Source organism: Protopterus annectens, chromosome 12.part0 (assembly GCF_019279795.1).
Source record: "Protopterus annectens isolate FY-2018-M chromosome 12.part0, PAN1.0, whole genome shotgun sequence".
Lineage (NCBI taxonomy): Eukaryota > Metazoa > Chordata > Ceratodontiformes > Protopteridae > Protopterus > Protopterus annectens.
Window position 1 is genome coordinate 273,222,838 of NC_056746.1, and position 18,747 is coordinate 273,241,584.

An 18,747-nucleotide genomic window follows, 5' to 3' on the forward strand; every position below is an offset into this window, starting at 1 on the left:
TCCCTCCCTGATTTGGATGCTAGAACGCAGCAGTCTGCTTCAGGTAGGCGGACATCCCCCATTGTAACCGTGATGATATGGGCAAGTGCCAGCATAGCCGTTTGGAGTTTTGTAAAGAATGATGTGTCCTTTGAACATCAAACTGATTTATATAAGATGCTTGTGTTACAAGTGTATCAGAACTATACGTCATTTGTATATCAAACTGATTTGTGCAGATGCCTTTGCTGAAAATGTATTTGTGAAGTTTGCTTGTGTTAAAATGTATCAACAATGCCCCCTGCTGGAATGAAAAGAAATGTATTTGTATTATTGTAACTGAATTAAATGTTTATGTTTTAATAGGGGATATAGGCACAGCAGAGGTTAACCAGCTAACTTACTTTAAGAAAAATAAGGGAAATGTAAATGAGCCGTTAAACCATTAAAACGGCAGCCTGCAGTGCTGAACAGGACTGGAGATGCAAGGTGTGGAAAAAAGCCTTTGTTCTTTAGCTTAGTAAAAAGAGGGTTAGCCCCAGGCACTGCCATAAGCACTTAAATATGCATTGTAGCCGTCTATACTAAATTTCTGTCTCGGCTTCAAAGAGGAATACTTTAAGAACCTAGAGTTGGGAGACCAGATGATGTAATTCTGCTAGCGCTCTTGGAAATTATATTTTAGATATTACAAAGAGAAATCTCAGAGTATTGAGTATTCTCTTTTGGGGAACCTGACTAGAAAGACCCTCACCCACAGCATCTTGTCTTGCAGTAGTAACTAACTTAACTAGGGAACAGTAATTCTTTTAGATTAATCAGGAATATGATGAAGTTTAGTTTAGATATTGTTTTTCTTTATTTATCTGAGTCTGTCCATTCATGTTCTTTTCAATATTTCTTGTGAGTTGAACTCTGTGGCTTAATGTAAATATATATTCAATATTTTCATGTTCTTTTATTATTTATTATTAAATATATTTAAAACTTCTGTTGTGACTGATCCTTGTAGAAAGTATCTAACTTTTGAGAGTATTTATATTTATTTAATGACACTGTATGGGCCACTCCAGAAGGCATAGCTTTCTTGGTCAACTACTGTCAGTTGTATTAATATTAATATTGCTCCTTTTAATTGGATACTTTTTGTAAGAGCCTTACAGTAACTGACTGATGGCAGTGAGTCTACCTTATAGTCTGGGCAAAACTGGTAGAGCAAGTAATCTCTACCACTCTTTTCCCAAGTGTGCGTCTAAAAAAATAAATCTTAGTGTGTGTGTGTCAGCTACTTGGGGTAGAGACATGAAAAACTGGGTTCACAGAAACTGTGCTGAGAGCTTGGCTTGGACACTCAGCAGAGGGACCTAACCTTGTAGCTGTGCCAGTGGGGAGTCTTACTGGGGACTTTCAAAGGCTGCATTTAGAAAACCATGTAAGTTTGTCAGATATTCCATTTGACAATATTCATATTTCATAAGCTAAGGAGTATGGGCTACAGGACTTGTTAAATTACATCTTCGTCATTTTTTTACTAATTTGTTATTTGCTTTTAGTCACTTGGGCAGAAATTTAAGTGACTTAAAAATGGGTTAGCTTACTTTCACTTTTTTCTGAAGGGCACATTTAAATCTTGCCTCTTAAAAACAGACCTGGCCTGTTTGAAATCATGGAGTAGATTTTATTTTGTTGTGAAGTGAACCAGCAAGTACAGTTGGGTAAATGTTAGTCTTTTCTGTGTCTTTGTTTGTTAGTAGCAGTCTAGATAAGTCCTGTCAAGTAACATTTTAATCTTTGCAACATCTGAGTTAATAGCACTTTAAGTAGTTCTAATGATACTAACAGCACTTACGTGGTGGCTAACTACAAGGTATTGGGTGTCTCGGAGGTTATATCTTGGCTGGTGTGGCAGTCCATCTTACAGATGATGGAAGGGCTTCATCTGTGAAAGTTACCTGTTACTTGAATGTGCCTTGTCATTCCAAGATATTTACTTTGGCAACAATAGAGTTAGCTTATTTGCACTTAAGCTATAGAGCCTACTATGCTAATTTTGTAGTTTGTCAGAAATTTACTTCATTCTGAAATAGGTTCATAGGTATTTACTAGGCTAACGACCATAAGGGCCTTTTTTAAGCCTAGCCATGCATCCCAAATCTCTGCCAAGTTCTGATACCCTTGATAAATGTAAGCAGGGGCCTGGGAGATGAAACATTTACAAGCTAGGGCCTGGGAGATGAACCATTTACAGATTGTCTGTGTCCATTAGAGACATAGGTGTCAAACCAGGAATGAATTTCCTGTTCCCCATCCGATTGTCCAAGTTGCATTTGAATTGGATTAGGGAGGACCTCTGCTTCACATGGATGGGGAGCCTGTTCCATAGACTGGGTAGTCTGTGGGATACATACCTCTCTCTCCAGCAGGTCATGTTTATATCGCAGGCAAGGTTTAAGTCTTTAGAATGGGCAATTCTGGTTCTGTTTGTTTTGTGGATATGCAGGGGGCCCATCAGAGTGGGGTCTGACCGTGCCTGTATGCCAGGCATAGATCTCCCCCTCAAAAGCCTGTAGGTGACAGAATAGAGGGATATAGGGCCTTGAGATGGTCTGCATAGGACATTTTACTTGTGCCCTGTATTCTTTTGGTGAGGAACCTCTGTGGATGTTCCAATTGTTGGATATGCCTGGTCAGGTACATACCAAAAGGGACATTGTACTCAATGATAGGTGTAATTCTTTCCGAATACAGTGGAACAATGACTTCCTTTGCATTAGATGCCACACCTTTGTTTATATGTTGCGCAACATAGAATGATTTCCTTACTGTTTGTAGACACATGATGGTCAAAGGCTAGATTACTATATGTGTGTGCCCCTAAGTCCCTGACTACTTGGTCAACTCTAAGGGATGTGTTGTCACAATGATAACTGCCAGGAGTGGACTTCCCAGAGGGTACTGTTATGCATTTCTTTGCATTTAGTTTGTCCATAGCTCTTGACCAGTTATTTGTCTGTGTCAACCCCTCCTGGAGAACATCTGTGTCAGTGTGAGATTCAGTGACAGCGCATAGTTTGCAATCATGTGCAAATTTAGTCAGCCAGAGACCACTGACATTGACCTTGACTGGACTGATCTCTGAGGTACTCCATTTGTGACTGGCCTCTTTGCAGCTAATATCCTGGGTCCTGTCTGTGAGCCAGTTGGCTATCCACTGGGTGACACATGAATTTGTACCTACCCTGTTGAGTTTGTCAACAATGCCCGAGTGGGGTATTGTGTCAAATGCCCGTCTAGGTCAAGGTAGGCAATGGGAACCATTTTTAACTCATCCATTGCTTTGGTTGCCTTCTCAAAGAAGTCCACCAAATTCAGTAGGCTGATCTTCCCTTGACGAATCCAAATTGGGTTGAGTCTAGTGTCTGGAGGTTTACTGTATCACTGTTGATCATTTCCATGATAATTCTTTCCATGGCTTTACGCATGAGACTAGTGATTGTTATGGGTCTGTAGTTTCCAGGGTCTGTAGATGGCCCACCTTTGTGCAGAGGGATGACTGTTGCTGTTCTCCATTCATGTGGCATGAAGCCTGTTTAGAGGCTACAGTTAAATAGTAATTCCAGAGGCACTGATAGTTCATGTTTCATGCTATTTCGAAGGCATCCTGAGATATTGTCTGGGCCCATTGATGCAGTGGTGATGAAATGGTGCTCAGAAAGCTGTCAAGATATTGTTGGGTATCATACTTTTAAGATTCCATTATTGATTCCTTGTAAAGATTATCCCATTGCCACCTGGCACATTGCTTGCACAGAATTGCACTGCATCTGTTTTATATCGGAAGGAGACTATAATCTTACTGTTTGCCCTTTTGTTGGATTTTCTTGCAAATTGTAATGGCCTGAGGTTTATCCCTGTGATGATTACACATTTTTATTTGCTAATCTTTTAGTTTTGAAATGGTGTGATTATTTCCACGTAAGAATGTGTAATGTTAGTTGCTTATGATGACTAACCATGTTAAAAGCCATATCCGTGTATAGAAAGCTGTACCCTTTTAGTTTGTTTGCTGTGAACCTTATCCCCCCCCCCAAAAAAAAAAAATGCTGCATTTTGTATAAAAACATGTCATTGTTGGCTTTCCTGAAATGTTCTGTTTGTTGAAGTTGCTGTTAACTGGTCTGACAATGTGGGTAGCTGTTTGGGGAGGGTATTAATAGTACTGACAAAGGTTAATAAATTGACCAGTTTCCACTCAGATCCTGTTTGTCTTTTTTTCCTTCTGATACTGTTACTTTCTTAACTGGATTGAGAACTGTAGTTGGTGGAGAACTCTAGGAAGAAATTGAGTAAAAAGTACGACATACTGATTGTCTATAGAACTAAGGACCCCACATCAGTCGGTAATTTCTTATATCAAATATCAATTTGTGCTAGCCCAAAGGGCATGGTGGGGACATCCATTCTGATACAGTCCTGTTTTTCTGCCATTCTTCCTATTCTGATAGTCTTGTTTTTCTGCCATTCTTCCTATTCTGATACAGTCTTGTTTTTCTGCCATTCTTCCTATTCTGATACAGTCTTGTTTTTCTGCCATTATTCCTATTCTGATACAGTCTTGTTTTTCTGCCATTATTCCTATTCTGATACAGTCTTGTTTTTCTGCCATTCTTCCTATTCTGATACAGTCTTGTTTTTCTGCCATTCTTCCTATTCTGATACAGTCTTGTTTTTCTGCCATTCTTCCTATTCTGATAGTCTTGTTTTTCTGCCATTCTTCCTATTCTGATACAGTCTTGTTTTTCTGCCATTCTTCCTATTCTGATAGTCTTGTTTTTCTGCCATTCTTCCTATTCTGATACAGTCTTGTTTTTCTGCCATTCTTCCTATTCTGATACAGTCTTGTTTTTCTGCCATTCTTCCTATTCTGATACAGTCTTGTTTTTCTGCCATTCTTCCTATTCTGATACAGTCTTGTTTTTCTGCCATTCTTCCTATTCTGATACAGTCTTGTTTTTCTGCCATTCTTCCTATTCTGATACAGTCTTGTTTTTCTGCCATTCTTCCTATTCTGATACAGTCTTGTTTTTCTGCCATTCTTCCTATTCTGATACAGTCTTGTTTTTCTGCCATTATTCCTAGCACTGCAGTTTGTCCCCATCGTATGATCTTGTTTTTCTTCTCTGTTCCATTCATTGTCCTCTCCTCCTTGACTTAAAACTGCAGTACATTAAAAGCAGGCCTCGGATGTCTGACTGAAACACTAGGTTGGATAGTAAACAGCATTTATAGAAAAGTCAAGATTCACAACCCTAGTAACTTTCTAAACCAAATAACATAAAACTAGGAACTTGTAGCCACCAGAAAACAAAAGCTATAAATTAATTAAAAAAAACATCTTTTGGTAATTACATCAGTAGCTACTCATAGCCTAGTTCTTACATATAGTTTATTTAATTTGTATTTATTTCTTGTGTGTCTGCCTCTAGTTATCTTTAGAGGAGTTATTTGCCCCAATAAATGTTTTTTTGAACTTAAAATAAAAGCAGCTACCTTACCACTGGTGTTCTGATAACCCATAAATATTTTATTCCCAAAGCTGCTAATGCATGAACAGTTGCAGATTGCCTGCTAAGCACCATTATGACCCAGTGACCTCATCCCATAGTTCTCTGCAAGAGCGAGACATCCCCCATGCTATTCTCTTTGGCTGTCCCTTTAGAATTCAAATTGTAAAATCATATAAAAAGCATGTATGTGTTATTCATGTGTAGTAGTTCAGACCTTGGTGTGGAAGCATACCTCAAAATCTTGTATTACAAGAAATCTAGGCAAAGCCAATATTAATGGCCCAAACGTAGGGACAAATATTAAATATTGCTCTTATAACCTTACAAAGTTGTTAGAATAAAAGGTTTTATGTTTGCATGCATTTTTTGAAGGGTATGAAATCTGAAAGTCAAATAACTATACTTATTTAGTGATTTCAGTCTTTATTGATTTGCCAGAAAAGTATAAATTTTAAAGGAACAGACCAAAAATATGAGTTGAAAATGTAGACAGTTGAGAGGTATGGGTGGGGAAAGTCATACAGGATCTACACAGCAGTGTGAAAATGGAATGTTATGAATCAATGTTTAAAAAAACTGATTTTGAACTGACTTTTTGTTTTGCTTATGTAACTATACATAATATTTGGTTTGTTAGCTGTTCTATGTATATATTGTTTGTCAGATCTACTTCGCTTACTCACAAATGTAAACCACTGTTATTTTTATGCTATACATTGTTTCATCACATTATGATGCAACCTGGGCGGAGTCTGTAATTGGTTAATGTTCTGTTCCTGTAACCCAATTTAAATTTAATAAATTATCAAGGCCTCTGAGGCAGGGTAATGTTGATGATTGGTTTTAAGTAAGTTGGAAAAAGGAACTTTACTGGAGGCACACTCCTACTTTAAAGCTGCATAAGACTGCATATTTTAGATGGCCTTCAAATGCATCTACAGTTAAAACTTTCAGGAAGCAGAGCACTACAGTTTGGAAATTTCACGTAAATTGATATTTTTAGAGTTCTGAGTTGTCTAGCTACAAATATAAACACATTTAGCTTTTTTTAAACTGTTCTTTCAGACACTTGGATATTTTCTGTGACTTTTTTCTAGGTTCCTTTAAATTCAGCCTGTGCACATAGAGTTTGGTTTTACCAAACATTATGGCTAAATGTGACAAACAATGGTTAACTTCAAGTACAAGACATACACTGGGAACTTCCAAGACAGCTGCACACTGATCAGTAGCTTAATTTCAGTTGTCCCGGTCCCCTTCAATAAACACAACACACCGAATGACATTTGGCGACCTTTATTAAAACTTTCATAACGTAACTTTGATTACCAAAATTTGTTAAATACAGCTGGACATGTAGTCGATTCTAAACACAACATAAACATCTTTGCAATGTTAATCAGGTCAGCGTACCTGCTCATCCTGCCCCAGTAAGCAGCGCCCATACCTTTGCTCACTTACTTTACTTGTAAACACCCTTATAATGTTAACCAGGACAGCATACCTGCTCATCCGACCCAGTAAGCAGCATCCATACCTTGCTCAATTACTTTACTTATAAACATCCTTATAATATTAATCTGAACAGCGTACCTGCTCATCCGACCCAGTAAGCAGCATCCATACCTTTGCTCACTTACTAAACCATCCACTGAATTACCTTCAAAACAAATAAGCAGCGTCCTTACCTTCGCTGCTTATCTATTCAACAAAACTCCTTGAAATGCACCGCCAGACACCAGAGGGGGAACAGAAGAGGGCAAGCCTGTCCCTCTTTTCCACCTACAAGAATAAAATAACCACAATCCCACCAATCCGCCAACAAAAAAAAAGGGAGGGTGGAAGGGTAGCAAGTTCACGCCAAAATGTGATTACTTACTCAGCTACACTCATCTAAATCCCTTAAGCACCTCCCACCCTTATCTCATTTCCTTTATATCAATCCTCCCACCGTTTAACCCTTTCACCTCCCCAACCCATTGAGCTTCAAGTAATATCAACCTAACACCCCCTTGAAGATGTCCCAGGACAACTTGGCTTGTGCCAAGCCTCATTTGTCCCGGTCCACTTCAATAAATACAACACACTAAATGACATTTGACTACCTTTATTAAAACTTCCACAACATAACTTTGATTAATAAAATGTGTTAAATACAACTGGACATAGTGTAGTCGATTCTAAACACAGCATAAACATCTTTGCCATTTTAATCAGGACAGCGTACCTGCTCACCCTGCTTCAATAAGCAGCATCCATACCTTTGCTCACTTACTTTACTTATAAGCATCCTTATAATGTTAATTAGGACAGCATACCTACTCATCCTGTCCAGTAAGCAGCGTCCATACCTTTGCTCGCTTACCTTACTTATAAACATCCTTATAATATTAATCAGGACAGCGTACCTGCTCATCCGACCCAGTGAGCAGCATCCATACCTTTGCTCACTTAATAAACCATCCACTGAATTAACTTCAAACCAAATAAGCAGCATCCTTACCTTCACTTGCTTGTCTGTTCAACAAAAACTCCTTGAAATGCACCACCAGACACCAGAGGGGGAACAGAAGAGGGCAAGCCTGTCCCTCTTCTCCACCACCAGCCTGCCCAGGCTGTTCCCTCTCACCACCAACTTCCATCAGCTAGCCACCCTTAGGGGATAAGGCCAAACATCATTTGGTGTACAATAATTACCAGGACATTACCAGCCCCTGGCAATTACCTAATGCTTACCAAAGCATCACCTGCCACTGGAGCAAGAATACTCAACCCCAACCACCAAATTAAAGCAATTGCATATCACCCTTCCCAAACAATTCCTATTACTTGCCCAATGACATGCAGAACCTGAAAAACTTCAAAATGCCATTTAACAACCGCCTTGCCAACACCAACTACCCATATCAAAAGTAAGGCACCTAAACCCCATGATGGCTTTAGCAGTCTGACCCCTCTTTACTCTACCAATATTTATTTGTGGGGTCCATTTGATACGCCACCTTTTGTTAGCTACAACCCAGGAAGGAATGTACCACCAACACTCCAATCTATGACAAAGCAGCCACAACTGAAACAATGCTTTCTATGAACCTATCAAATACCCAAAGATAAATTTAACTGCCAGTGGAATATATTAAAAGTATCAGAGCCACACGCTCCAAGAATCTAAACCTTGTCATCAACATGAACAAACCATGCTGGAGGGATAGGTTCCTAACCCAGAGACTCCCCAGACACTTTGGCCCTCTTCAGAGGAACCTTGATGATTGGACGGGAGAAAGAAAATTCACCCCAGGGATCACGTCAGTGTATGAAGTGTGAAACTCAAATGTCTGACATTATTTGAACTTCAGTCCTCAAAGATTTGTGAGAAACCACCATTTTTAGAATGAGATGTGACGCACAACTCTACACCAACCCCTGTACAATACACAAATTCAATTAAATGTATAAACCGCTAATCAAAACTGGGGGTTCACACAATAGCGGAGTGGAGCTGTGGCGCTAACTCCACCATTCCACTTCCAACTCTATCATTGGCCCGGCATCTTAATCATGAAACCAACACCCCATACAGCCAATGTCATACAGCTCCAAACTGTTGTTAAGCATCTCCTAGCAGCATGTATCTAACCTGTCCTGAACCAACTCCTACATTTCTTAAGCCTTCGTCCTACATAATCTATCCAGTTTTAACACGCTCCTTCCTTCCAGGATAGTTTTGGCTCCATACTTCACAACTCTACAGATTTTGCAGAATGTCCAGATTTTCCCCCTATATTGTTGGTCTGTTGCTCATAAAATTGTTAGTTTTGAGTTTTTATTTTTTATTTATTTATTTTTTTTGACAAATCATTGGGATGAGCTATGATTATGGTCACTAAATAATGATATGCATTCAAGTTTGGACTTTATATCCTTCAAAAAATGCATGCTAGCACAAGTCCTGTTGTTCTAACAACTTACCTATTTTGTGCCTTTGTTTTCCCCTCCCCATTATGTCATGTTAAGAGCAATATTGAAAATACGTACCTATTTTGGGCCTTTGTCCCCCCCCCCCCTTTTATGTCATGCTTTGTCCAGATTTCTTGCAGTAAGATGTTGAGGGGTATGCTCCTAGCTATCTACACTCCTGTCTTTCCATATCCCTAGCACTACTCCAGCCAATTGCTATCCATAGCCCATACATGTATTCCGTTTAATCAGAACTCACTCTATTGTTCCTATCATTATTTAACCTCATGTGTCACACCTCATAAGTCTGTCTCACTGTGAACTATGAATCTCAAAATACCTTTACTTCTTTCAAATCATGCCTGCCCATACCTTACTATCCTTACAAAGATAAGCGAAAAACCAACTTCAGTAATTGCACTTCGTGAACATTTACTTTCATAAGATGCTGAAATTTGTTCACTGTAATAGCAGTTTCTACAGTCATAACATGTAGCATGTAGTCTAAATAACTACACTCCCCCAACCAGAGAACCACCGCCCTCATTACTTGAATCTTCTGATGGGCATGCTGAAACGTAATATGCCTGACACCACTATCTCCTTGATCATGAACAATTTGACCCAACCACCAAAACACTTGCACGACCTACTGCACACCACACAGTCTCTCAGCCATAATCACACTTCAGTGGGACCACTATGCCAATGGTGGCAAAGACCGAGGTCAACCTCTCAAAGCCTGAATGCGGACAACTTCTGTAGCCCCAAGTAACTCAACAGCAGCTCAAAATACTAAGCAGAAAGCAATCCTCTGCGAAAAGCTCCACAGCCTGAAAACATGGGCTCACTTCAGTAATGGACAGTGCCTCAACATACATCTGCTAAATAGAAAAAGTACAACAGGGCTTCAGACCATGTACTCTTGGGAAAATAGTACATGTGGTCCCCAGCAAGTGACTACAATTACCCGTATTCCCTTGACTGATCTCCCCTGCCCGCCCGAGCACTATAATAAAAGGCAATTACTTATGATTACTTCCGGTTCAAAGAACTGCCATGTTAAACAATTTCACATGCATGTGATCAGCTGATAATGATGCTGCTGACGTTAAAAGCCAAAGCCCAATGAGTAATGTGGCTCACAACAAAATCCAACTCAAAAGATAATTTTAGTACTGTCTGCTTGTAATGAAATTGAGAGGCGGCAGTTCACCAAGCACACCAACTTCAGAAAAACTAAAATTACCAACCATTGGATTATGTATAAATGGAATTATGTGGTAAACTACACGAATACAACTTGTCCACAGTCCCAGTACAATTATCTACCACCATTTTAAACTAAAATACCTTCCTTCAACTATACGAATCTCATGCAGTGAACGCAACCTGTTGTAACAGCGTGTGTGCTGAGACAGGCATTATTTTACTCCCTCCAAAGCCCATGAAAAGCCATCTGGCCACAGTAGTTTAGCCCCACCACCAACAAAATCACTCGCATTTAGGTGACATTGAGGAAATTAATTCTATCTTGTTTACGCAGATTTCCTTGCAGTGTTGCCCATGTCTAGCCTTTACTGGAAAATGGTACATGAAAACCATCCATATATACATGTAATGAGAGCCTCTGGAACAAACACCTGTGAGAACTTAAATCTGTTCTGGAAGCAATCTATTTTAGACATAGAAGTGTGACGCTATCGTTTTATGAAGGTAAGCCGTACTGCCAGCCTGAGTTGCTTACCAGGACATTAACGCATAGACCGTGCGATACCTAAGTGCCTGCACATGTGCAGAACAACAATGCCCCATAGCCCGTGAAAAACTCGCATGGAACCATAAAACAAAGCCACCAAGTTAACTGAGGAGAAAAGGCGACCTCAGAAGAAAGAGAACAACCAGGGTGTAGTCCAGACACAATAATTAAATGGTCAGAACCTGCAACCTTTACCACTGAGAGTCAGTCAAGGGAGGAAGGGTGATGCTACTAACTCACCTACATGGATTTTAGTACATGGCAATTCAGTTTCATCTTTACCGAAGTGCAGTGATTTAAGTCCCCCACACAGCTATGCATATATCGCATCTACTTGCCATAACAAACCAATCATTTATAACCTGCCACCTTTACATTTGAGACAAGGTGATTTAGATGACTCTTACCCCAAAGGTAAAGTCAGAAAACTAATTTTGGCTTTTTGAGAAATAACCACAGCATACTAGTTTGGAATACGAGGCATTATTAGAGAAAGGAATTCCTTCTCACTCCCTCCTAAAGGATTAACCGCAGGGAGATAAAACCTAAACTCTGCCCTACCCAATGTATAGCCCTAAACTTGGAAGCCTGCCTCAAGGAGAGTAAAAAAAAAACAAAAATGTAACACCACCATAACTCACCACTATTAGCCCAAGGCCTACCTGTAACATGTAGTACCAACCGGTCGTTAAGGAAGTAGTACTTGCTGTAGCAAGTTCATGCCAATATGTGATTACTTACCCAGCTACACTCATCTAAATCCCTTAAGCACCTCCCACCCTTATCTCATTTCCTTCCAATCAACCCTCCCACCATTTAACCCTTTCACCTCCCCAACCCTTTGAACTTCCATTAATATCAACCTAACACCCCCTTGAAGATGTCCCAGGACAACTTGGCTTGTGCCAAGCCTAATTTCTTCCAGTGTGAAAACAGAAACTGAGAAATGAGAGCCAGTGATACTGTCAGCTGGAGTAACATTCAGTTACCAGCCAGTAAGTACACTGCCTGCCCCAAGGTACAACAACTGGGCTAGACTGGATATAAATTATATTTCACAGGACCATATACAGTTAATTGAAAGCTTTGACACACATGCAGCATCTATTTCAGATCATGCAACAATACAAAAAAAAGATAAAAATGAGACACTGGCACTTTTTCACCTATATTTTAAAAAGAGAGGAGTTTGAGGAACTGGCAGTGGAAACTGTTTGAGAATTATTAGGGAAGATGGAAATATATTCAAATGTTATAGCTAGTGTGTGTGATAAAATGAAAATGGAGTTTAAAAATAGTGAAAACATACAAGACAAAGATATATGGCTAAGAAGTAATTGGAATTACTTGGAGGTCTGAGTAAGGTTAAAATGTTACAGAATAAAGTAAATTTCACAGACCAAGAACAGGCAGAAATGCAGAATAATAAAGAGAAAGTAAGAGAGTATCTTAATAACAAGCGTGAATGAGTTTACAAAGATTGCTGTTAAGCAATTATTTTTTGATAACTCCAGAGCACAAAAACTTTTAGCACAATGACTTGGGCAAAAGAAAGTAGAAAGGGTTGTCGATAAACTTAGGCAGCTTATAACAAGAAAAATAATCAGAGATTCTGTAGAGGTATTGAAGATATTTTAGAAATGTTATGATAATTTGTATAAAGTAGAGAAATGTGGAAGACCACAAATGGAAATATTTATAGAAGACTTAACTGTGCCAAAGTTAGAGGTAGATGAGGCTCAGCAACTAAATGTTAAGACGGGGAGATAAAACTGTAATGTGCAATCAGTCTTCAGGAAAGCCTCCAGGAAGAGATGGTATTCCTGTAGAAGTTTGGACATTAGGAGGGAAGAAGGTAATTGCAAGTCTAGAAGATTTAACAGTCATTTTAAAAACAGAGGAAACATCGACATCTTGGAAGAAAGAAAGTTGTGGTGGCTGTATTACCTAAAGCCGGTAATGACCTGTCAGACCCAGCTTCATATGCACCCGTTTCATCTTTAAACCACCATTATGAAATGTTTGTCTGTACTAGCTAAAAGAACGGCAAAAGTGTTGCCAAAATTGATAAGGATCGGTGTGTTTTTGTGAAGAGGAGGCAAATATTTGACAAAATTAATAGAACAATAATAATAATCCAGAGGGAAATGGAATGTGAGAAAATACTGCTGGCATCAGTCGGTCTTGATCCAGAGAGCATTCATTTGAGTAAACAAGGATTTTATGAGCAAGGCAATGGAAGCGTTTGCATTCACTGATACTATAATACTATAGTTAATTAGGAGGCTATGTGAAGGATTAGAGGCAGGAATTAAAGTGGGAGGGTTCCTCTCTGACTAGTTGTGTTTGTACAGAGGAACCAGACAGGGATGCCCTCTTTCCCCTTTGTTGTTTGCATTATATTTAGAACCATTGACAAAGAAAATAAGGGACTCAGAAATGCAAGGATATAATTAGTATGGTAATCGAGAACATGTGGCCTTATGTGATAAATCCAGAAAAGGACATCTTAGTGTGGTCCAACATTTGGAGACAGTTTCAGGACTTTTGGGGGTGTAAAATTAATGAAGATAAAACAAAAGTTATAGATGTTAACTATGTCCTCACACATGAATTGGTTCAGCAATGCCCATATTTATGGGGACACAATAAGATGAAGTATTCAAGAGTACAGATTAAAAAGGCTTCTGTTATGGCAACAAAGGATATGTGGAAAGAGACTAAAAATATAGTAAAGTGAGAAACTGGAAGCGATTATTTGTGGATATGGATAGTGAGATACAAGCAGAGAAAATATTTTTAGTCCCTTAAGTTTTATGTACGGGTCAGGCATATTTTTATCAACCAGAAGAGAAGTTGTAGACAGTAATTAAAGAGTTGAAAGAATTTATCTGGAAGGGGAAGAGGACAAGAGTTAAGAGGGATAAGTTGACCTGTCCAATAAAGATGATTTAGGGTTATCTGATTTGAAGGGATATTTTACAGCTGCACAGTTAAGGCTTATATATATATATATATATATATATATATATAGGTTAAAATAAAAATGGAAAGGGATGATGATGAAGGTGGGGGAAGTTCAAGAAATAGAGTGGGATTTTGGATGTATATCCTTAAGGAGAATAATAACCAAACAGGAGAAAGTAATACAAAAGTAGCATTGATCATTGAAATAGCCACACCCAATGGCTACAATATCTTGCATACATAGAGAGAGACAAAGTCATAAAATATCAGGATCTGCAGGCAGAAACAAGAGCAATGTGGAAGAAAGATACCCAGAAAGTTCTAATAGTAGTAGGAGCAACAGGTCTTATAAAAAAGAATCTACAATCATATTTAGATATGTTACCAATGCAATGTAACCCCATACGAATTGCAGGAGTCATTACTGGACACATTGTGGGTGCTGCAAAGAGCACTTTTGACAGACATCAAAGATTGAAAAATACCAATTTCATGAACTTGAATCGTAGTTTGACTTAGGAATGGGGTCCATTCCTGTCATGGTATTAGAAACCCCAAAGATTTGGAGAAATTAAAAAAAGGATAATGAGAGGAGAATAAATCTAAGATGGCTTCCCTGTTTAGACTAGCAGAAGCATATTGACTTCAAGCAAGAATGGAAATCAAACCAGAAGATAAAAATCAGGCGGCAACTGAATGGGCCAAAAACAAGAGAGAGAGAATATAAGGTGAAGGATCAGATGAGAAGGCAAGAAATGTTGAAAATGCATAAATATAGTTGCAAGTGTAGAAAACTTCCTGAAGAACCTCATGTTGATCAGGGTCAAGCTCAAAAATGGTTAAGGAGAGGAGAATTCAAACCAAACGATGAAAGGATAATATTGGCGCCCCAAGATAGTGGGCTATGCACAAGTTGGTTTACAAAGTCCATTGAACATGTGGGAGAAACAGACCAGTGTAGGTTTTGTAAAACAGAATTGGAAACAGTTGTACACCTTGTTGCTGGTTGTGACATACTAACGGTATACCGAAAGGCATAGTAATGCGGCAAGACTGTTGTACTGGGGAATGTGTAAACATTATGGTATTGAAGTAGCTGAAAAACACAAAGCGTACGCCACAAAGCATCATAGAACATGAAGTCTACATCACATGGGATCACCTATTACCAACAGTTCAAAAGATAGATGTGCGAACATCAGATTTAGTGGTCCATGAAAAGAAGACAAAAGTAGCATTGATCATTGAAATCAATACACCCAGTGACTACAGTGTCGTGCATACAGAGAAACCCAAGGTCATAAGATATCAGGATTTGCAGGCAGAAATGAGAGCAATGTGGAAGAAAGATACCCAGACAGTTCCAATAGTAGTAGGAGCAACGGGTCTTATAAAAAAGAATCTAGTCGTATTTAGATATGTTACCAGTACATGTAACTCCATATAAATTGCAGAAGGAGTTATTACTGGGCACATTACAGGTGCTGTGAAGAGCACTTCTGGCTGACATCAAAGATTGAAACAGTACTAATTTCTTGAACTTTAATTGTACTTTGACTTAGGAATGGGGTCCATTCCAGTCATGGTAATAGAAACCCAAGAGACTTGGAAAAATTAAAAAAAATGTTATATTCATAAAGTAGCAGAAAGTATTCAAGAACTAAGTCAGCATGAGAATATAGAAAGAAGGTTTTGCCAATAGGAATGAGTGCAAGTATGGGTACAGAAAATAGGCAAGAGGGGGGCTGGAAATTAATAGACAAAACTGACAAAGGGACCAAAGTATTGGGAGTAATTAAATAGAGAGGGAAAGGTAATAGAGTGGGATGAGGCCAAGAAGATGTTTGCACTGCAGGCAAGAGACTACCTTCCCTATCAGGGATTGATATCCGAATATATGCATAGAGAAATGGATTGAGGAATCTTAAGTGAAAGACCTGCTCTGCTGAAGTTTTAGCTGAATGTAGAACAGAAGCCGCTGTTAAAAAGAGATAATTAGTCGAGCATGTAAAATAATGCATGGTAACTATAAACATCAATCAGAAGGAGGTAAGATGAGATTAGAAAGAGAGACTGGAAAAAACGTTTACAAGAGGACAATGGGAGGACATATGTGTGGCTCCCAAGTATGAAACAATTTCCAGAACATTTAGGATAATTGCTTGGAAGTGCTTGCATAAGCATTTTATACCCTAGCAGACTTCAAACATTTTTTTCTCAGGTGGATAGAAAATGTTGGAGGTCTGATGGGTTAAGAAAAGGCAACTGGGGACATATGTTTTGGGAGTGCATTGTGTGTGCAGATTTTAAAAAAATCCCTATAGAGTACTCTTTCAAAAATATTGGCTAGCAAATGGCTGTAACTAAGGAAATTATTCTTTTTAGCTGGGACATAGGATCTGAATTGCCTAGACATAGTAAAGCCTTATTAAGTTTAATTCTGTTGGCTGCAAAGAAAATTAATTACTAGAAAATGGAAGTCAAAATCTAACCAACTGTATTTAAAGTATTGAATGTTATAAAAGAGAGAAAAAGAACTGGAAAGAGGGATCGTTAGAAAAGGGAAGGAACAAATTAGATAGAAATAAATGGAAATTGTGGGAACAATGCATGCATTATAATGCTCAGGAGGAGGGTGAGGTTTAAAGGAGGGTAGGAATTCAGCAATTTATGTAACATTGGGCTGATACCGAAGTTATGAAATTACAGTGTTCATTTGAAAATGTATTACAACTACATTTCCACACACTGATCCTTTTAAAAATATCCCCTTTCGTGTGGCATTTCTGAAGTATTTAGTTTTCCAGCATTTTGGAAATGTTTTCATAATTGGTTTTGGAAACATTTTATTGCTGTTAAATTAAATTCACAATCTCTGTAATATTCATCTTATCTAGTGTAGTCCCCTTGAGAGACATCATATTGTACATTCCTGTATTTTGGCAGTCATAGGGCTCACTAGAAGACTTGGTGTTTGTTAGAAAATATCACCCCACAACCTCAAGCAGGAGTGTACTTTTAATTCATTTGTTGCCTCTGTTGTAACATTTCTACTAACATCCACATACTGATTCTCTTTAAAAATACTGCCTTTCATGTGGCATTTTTGAAGTATTTTAGCTTTCCAAAATTCTGGAAATGTTTTTGTTTTGGAATTTTTTTTACTGCTTCTAAATTAAATTCTGAAGTGCTATTATATTTATCTTATCTAGCAAAATCCCTTGAAAACTTTTATAGTGTGCATTCATATACTTTAGCAGTAATGGGGCTCTCAAGAAGTCTTGGTGTTTGCTGGAAAGTATCACTGAGACCTCAAACAGGAGTGTACTTTTATTTCAATGGTTGCTTTTCTTATTTATATGCTTTAAATGGGTTGATACTGAAGCAAACTATTGAAACGTTGTAGAAATGGTTAAGTACATTTGATACACTGCCTAGTGGTGACTAAAGTTGTTTTGCACTGAAATGTGTTGTTTAAACATAGGAAAAGCTTTTGGATACAGTATGACCTCATACTTGCTGTGACTATTTATTAGACAATCTGCATGTTATGGGTGAGTTGTCTCTAGGTGTTCCATGGGGGACTGTCATATCTGTGGTCTGTGCTGTATATTTATTCTAACGTACATTGCATAACAACGTATGTCAGCCAGCACAGTAATTTAATTTAGTACAGTCTTTCAAGCAGCTGTCCATCGGGTGCACTTTAGTATTCATATGCATTTACACAGATATTAGCACATACACAGCATTTATTTCATTTTCAGATTTATCCCAGAGAAAGAGAACAATTTAAGCATAGAAGGTTGGCCATTGCTTAGTGATGTTGCATGCATGATATACCTGGTGTGACGAGAACTGTGGTAATCTGGAAGAAGGCAGGTGTTCTTTCAGAGACAAATGCATGAAAAATGAACTACCTATACAACCACACTCTGGATCGCTCCTTCTCTCTCCACTATTTTCAACAACTATATCCAGACGTACCAGCAATTCTGCTCACAATGTATGCCTTCAGAAAACCAGGAAACCACGTAGTAAAACACGTATTTATTCTAGCGCCTCTGTGTAACCACCTTCAAGGAATAACACAAGTACAAAAAACACACCATTCTTGTACATTCCTAAATTACATTCAATTAATTAAAGCATTAATTCATTTATTTAAAATTGTTCACTTAAAGTAAACCTTTCTAGTTTAACTACTTATTTAGACCCCTAGGTACCAAGGTTTTGTACTTCAAAATGTATATACTTTCCTTGTACATTAATTTTAACAAAATTGTTGAGAAAATTTGGATTTGGCAGGAGTTGGCTATTCCCCAAGGTGACAGTGCATATTTCATGTATATTAAAGACAATTGCACTTAGTATTTAAATGGTTACCAGTGATGGGAGTCAAATTACATACTACTGCTTCCATTGCACATTCAAATATTTATGAATACATTGTGAGAATTAAATCCCATAGGCCTTTTCAATCATTATTATGGTCTTTGAATCATTGTTATAATACCC

The 18,747-nt window shown here is 38.3% G+C and overlaps 1 protein-coding gene across 1 annotated transcript in view; it reads left to right on the forward strand.

Moving 5' to 3' along the window:
- LOC122816501 (coronin-7-like) overlaps nt 1-18,747 on the forward strand; it is a 3,324,782-nt gene that overhangs the window by 1,587,193 nt on the left and 1,718,842 nt on the right. The window lies entirely within an intron of this gene.